Below are 5,742 nucleotides of genomic sequence, written 5' to 3'. Positions count from 1 at the left end.
GGTAGTTCGTTTATGTTTAGTAATTTGTATATTTCATATAAGTTAGTTATATTACCATTATCATTTAATGCATTTATTAATCCGTAAAGACCACAATTACCATCTGAAGGAACATTTTCCCCCAGTTGATATTGAGAAAATATATTGATTAATTTTAAATTTTGATCATTATTTATAATTGGTTCAGTATTGTTTTTAATAATATTTATTGTGGATTGTGGTTCAATCTCATTATTTTTAACTTCAGATATGGGATAGCATATTAATACTTGTATTGGCTGTTTTTGAAATACTTGGTATATTATGCATTTGATTATATCCCAGGATAAATTTTTAAATGTTAAATCTTCTATAGAAAATACAATGGAAAAGAAGTTTTCTTCTATCATTATTTTCTTTAAATTACATAATGCTTCAAATATATCTAAATAAGAAGTTTGAAAACTATAATTTTCTTTAATGATTAGTATATGTATTATTCTATTAGCCGTTATTGTATTTACTTGTCCCAGGTATGTATTGGAANATTATAGTATTTACTTGTCCCAGGTATGTATTGGAATTTTCTAATAAATTATTTATATTAGCTAATTCATTAGAAACTTCATAAAATGTTTCAGATTTATGTTTTAAATCCATTGATGTACACAATACTATATTGTAATTATTAGATGTTTTTAATATATTTGTATATGTTTCTTTAATATTATTAATTTGATTTATGTGTATATATTTATTAATTTTAACTTGTTGTATATTGTCTGTGTGATTCTGAAATTTAGTATTCATAATTGAAGTTTTTATTCCATTTAGGAAAAGAATTTTCTTTGAATAATCAATATTTGCATTATATTGTGATAGAAATTCATTGCCTAATATTATTGTACTACTTAAATTATCTATGACACAAACTGAAATCTTATATATTATATTTTCTATTTCTAATTGAATAGTAGTTGTTCCTAATAGGTTTAATGGTGATTTATCTGGACCGGATAATTTGTAATTATGATTTTTATTAATTTGNTTAATTATGATTTTTATTAATTTGAGTTTTATTTACTAAATCAGGTCTTATACAATTAATATTAGCTCCAGAATCTATTGTTACCGCTATATGTTCATTATTTAATTTAGCTAAGATATATAATGCATTTGCTTTTCTGTTATCATTAAGAATTATTAAGATATTATTTTTATTAGAGTTTGAATTACGGTACGAAATTGGAGAAGAAGNTAGTTTGAATAATGGTTCGAAATTGGAGAAGAAGGTGAATGCATATAATCTCCAATTATTGCATTTGACCTAGTTGCGTGTTTTTTTTGTTGGGAGTATTGATTTTATAGTCCCTTGCTAAGTTGTTTCTGTTATTGTATAGATTGCGGTTGTATCTCCATTTACAGTCTTCAGTTGTATGATTACTGAGATTGCAATTAATACAATTACGATTTCGTTCATTCTTATATTGGGTGTCCCTATTACTTCTATGGTATTGCATATCATTAGGCCGGTATGCATTACCACGGAAATTATTATTATAAAAACGCGCTTGATAATTATTAGGTTGTGCATTATTATTATTATAGTTTCGCAAATTATTATAACCTGATCGAAAATTATTAAAATTATAACGTGAATCGTCATAGTTTCTTAATGGATTATAATAATTAGTTCCTTGTTTATTAAAATTATTTTTATTTTTACTTAAGAGTAGATAAAGTTTAGAAATTTGAGCTGTTACGTCTTTTAATTGTTCTTGCATTTTGTTTTGCTCCCCCATGTTATAAATATTTTCTGTTGTTATTTTTTGTTTAATTTCATCACTAGATTGCATAGTGTCACCATCTAGCATAAATTCAATTGATTCATATTTTCTAATATTCGATTTTAATTCTTTTAAAGTATTATTGTCTAAAATTCCTACATATCTAGCACTCTTGGGATGCAGTCCTTTCATAATATTGTGAACTAATTCAGATTGTGACATTTTGGGATCTATGCGTTTACATAAATTTTCTGTATCGTTTATAAATGATGCAACAGATTCATCGGGAAGCTGTTTGCGTTTTCCTAACATTATTCTCAACATATGAGTTTGAGCTGTGGGTTCAAANTTCAACATATGGGTTTGAGCTGTGGGTTCAAATTCTAAACGTAATGCACTTTCTAAATCGGACCATTTTACTAAGGGATTTTCCTTATCGAAATTTTCATAAAATGTTAAGGCTGTATCAGTGAGATAAATGGCTAAAAATGATTTCTTTTGATTTTCATTCCATTCATTTATGTCACTGGCTCTATTATATTTAGTCAAAAAATTATTTATACTTTGGTGTATAGCACCAGAAAATTTTTCAGGTTGACAAAATGGTATTCTTTCTGTCATTTTGTGCGAAGGTAACATTTGATTAATTTGAAAATCTGATTCAATAGATTCGCCTATAAGGAAGCGCTGAAGGCGGTCTTTGAGTTCAGTTATGGAACCTTCAGAAATTAATTTTCTTTTATTTAATTCTTCTGATAACGAATTATATGAAGCTTTTTTAATCCACTGTACTAAGTCAGTAGAATATTGAATAATTTTGTTTTGATCTTGGNACAGTAGAGTATTGAATAATTTTATTTTGATCTTGGGGTTTTTTTTTCCATTAATATATTATGGGGAAGGGAAAAAAAATTTATTATTAATTATTATTTTATATTAAAAAATTATTAAGAAAAGTAAGAGAGAGAGAAAGAGAAAGAGAAAAAAAAACTATTATAATTTTTATTACATGTTGTATCTATATTTTATTTGTATTATTATTAGAATTTTTTGAAATTATTTTTTTGCGTTACTACACCACTTTTTAGTATAATCTCGGCTATTTGTTTCGAAGAATTTTTGAATAAAATTTGAAGTATAATTGTTAGTTGTGTAAGTATGTTGTTTTCGGATATTGGGAAGACTTCGTGATGATTTATAAAGGCTTTTATAAATCTTTCAATCATGTATGTGTTATGTATACTTATATTAAGTAATAAAGAGGAAGACCAGAGAATATCGGCTAAGTATATCATAAAATGCTGAATATTTAAAATGTTTCTGTTAGTCGAATGTTCTACAACAAGTATTATCATTTGTTTTATGACATTAATTATTACATGCTTAGATAATTCCGACATTTATATATGGTATGAATTATTAGATAAGAGTATAGATGATGGTGATAAAAAAATTTTAAAGGGTAGTGTGTTCAGAGTCACTAGTTGGGCGCCACTTGTAATAACCAAAAGAAAGATAGAAATTATTTCAGTAAAGGGGGATTATACATAAAAGATAATATTAAGATCTACGGTCATTACTCAATAAATGTAGTTAGTGTATTAAAACTACTCTTACCTGATATTCTCTGATGATGAATGAATCTTGAGTGTAGATTTATGATTACTAAGAATATACCCAAGATTCTAGTAGGTGTGTTAATAAACGAGAATAGCACTTGGTTAACAGAAGCGTATTTATTATTGTAGAAAAATGTTAGTTATTTTCACAAATGTATATTTTAAGTTTAGTGTTAAAAGTTAAAATTATAGACTCACAGTATAAAGAATATGCCAAAATACGTAGGAAATAATCTTAAAGGTTTAATTAGATAAAAGCGATTATTAAGTAAGAGAAAAATGAAAGAGTGACTGACTGGAAAAACAGTGTCCTCAGCCTTTATATAATGTACCACTAAAGTCATAAACGGGGATTGGCGTCCTGAATGTGTCATACTTTTTATAGGCACATTCAGTCATCATTCCATATTTCAATAAACGCAAAAGAATTATTATATTTTAATTTCCTTTTTTTAGTACTTTAGTGGTGCCTAGAAGACGGCACGAAAGACAATGATTCACCTTTATTTTATAGTTGCCCAAAAGTTAATACTATCTGTGTAATTGTTTTAACGTATTCTTTTCTGTGGTCTTACAGAATATTACATTATGTTAACTTACATTCAAGTGCAAATAATTTTACGGAAAAAGTTATACTTACAACTAATATTTAACATGAAAAATTTTTAAATAGCAAATCATAAATTTAATTAGATATAGCTAAACCACATCTCTTTTCAAAAGAGAGAAAAAAACATTAAGCCTCCTTAAAAATGATACTCTAGCTGCACCTATGTTGCATGTATCATTTACACCAGACTCCATTGTATTGGGCTATAAATAAATATGTACAGTTATTCACATAATTTTACAAAAAAAAATTACTTTAATTTCAACTTTCAAAATTTTTCTGGTTCCCTGATAAATTGAAACCTATATTAACTTTTAGATTTTTTTTTAGGTTCCATGCGTATCTGATAAGGTATTAATTTTAACATCATATGTTTATTTTTTTTTTGTCTGTCACTTTGTTTTCCTTAGCTCTAGTTGGATCAATTTATCGCAACGATACGTCAAAAGATCACCCTCAAAAGTTAAAAATTTTGACCTCGTTCCCCGTTAATAGTGAAAATTCCTCAAAACTTACCCTTTATAAAATTGGTAAATTTCGACATTTTAGCTTCGATGCGAAGCTGAGAAAGTATTAATTTTACCATGATGTGTTTTTTTTTTTTATGTTTATTGCCACTTTTTCTCATCTCTCACTGAACTGATTTCTTTCAACAATACGTCAAAAGATCACAAATCGTATCTAGTTGAAGAAATTTTCCTTAAAAATTTAAAAATTTTCCCTCGTTCCCCGCAAATGAGGGAAATATCCAAAAAAATTACAAATTTAAAAATTGGTAAATTTTGTCATTTTTTTTCTTATAACTTCCATAACTTTTTCAAAAATAAACAAATCAACATAATTTTTTTTTATACTAAAACCTTAGATATTTCCTTTCGTTTGATATCATTTTCTTTGAAAATCTAACACTTATTCTGCTCACAAATGGAATTTAAAATAGTAACTTTTTTACAAAAACTAACTTTTTCAACTTAATTTTTAAAAATGTTTCGGAAATACTGCGTACTTCAAACATATATCAAATTAAAGCTTATTTTATGTACTATAAAATGAAAAAAAAAATTTGTCCCGACGACCTATGTTCTATGTGAAAATGGCTACCGCATTCAAAAATATGCTATTATTGTGTTAAAATTCTTGGTTTTGTATTTTATTTTATTATAAGGGGATTACACTGATTTTCATAAATATTATATCAATCTAAATGATAGTATAAAAAATTAATCATATTTAAATTTTTTACTTCTTTGAAGTCGAGAAAAATAACTTTAAAATTTGAACTAGCTAAATTTCCATTTTTATTAAGTGACGAATGAGACGTACGGTTTGTGAGACAGTAACATTTGGATCTTTCACGACTGTGGCACTGAATTTTTTTTAAATTCTTTTTGAGTTAAAAAGAAATGTTTAACACATTTAATTTTTATCTCATTTAGATTCAATAACTTCAATAAATATCAAGGATTCCATTACTGTAGTCTCCTCTCGTGAGCAGAAATTCATATTGATATTATTTTACTATGTGGTTATTTTTTGTAGCTATCATTTATTTTTTCAGTTCTCATTTGACCTACTTTTTTGACAATTTTTTTTTTTAAATTAAACACTATCTACAGATTTGCATCGAAGCGTTTTTTATGATAGTGATTTTAATCACTGTCAGATATCATCTATACTGGACCCAACTATACCACGACCCCACTGTGCCGCCACCCCATTCGGTTACATTTGGTTAAATGCAAGGGGC

This window comes from Daktulosphaira vitifoliae, unplaced genomic scaffold (assembly GCF_025091365.1).
Source record: "Daktulosphaira vitifoliae isolate Bord-2020 unplaced genomic scaffold, ASM2509136v1 Scaffold_1, whole genome shotgun sequence".
Lineage (NCBI taxonomy): Eukaryota > Metazoa > Arthropoda > Insecta > Hemiptera > Phylloxeridae > Daktulosphaira > Daktulosphaira vitifoliae.
The sequence above is the reverse complement of the archived record's forward strand: the minus strand, read 5'-3'. Positions refer to the sequence as shown.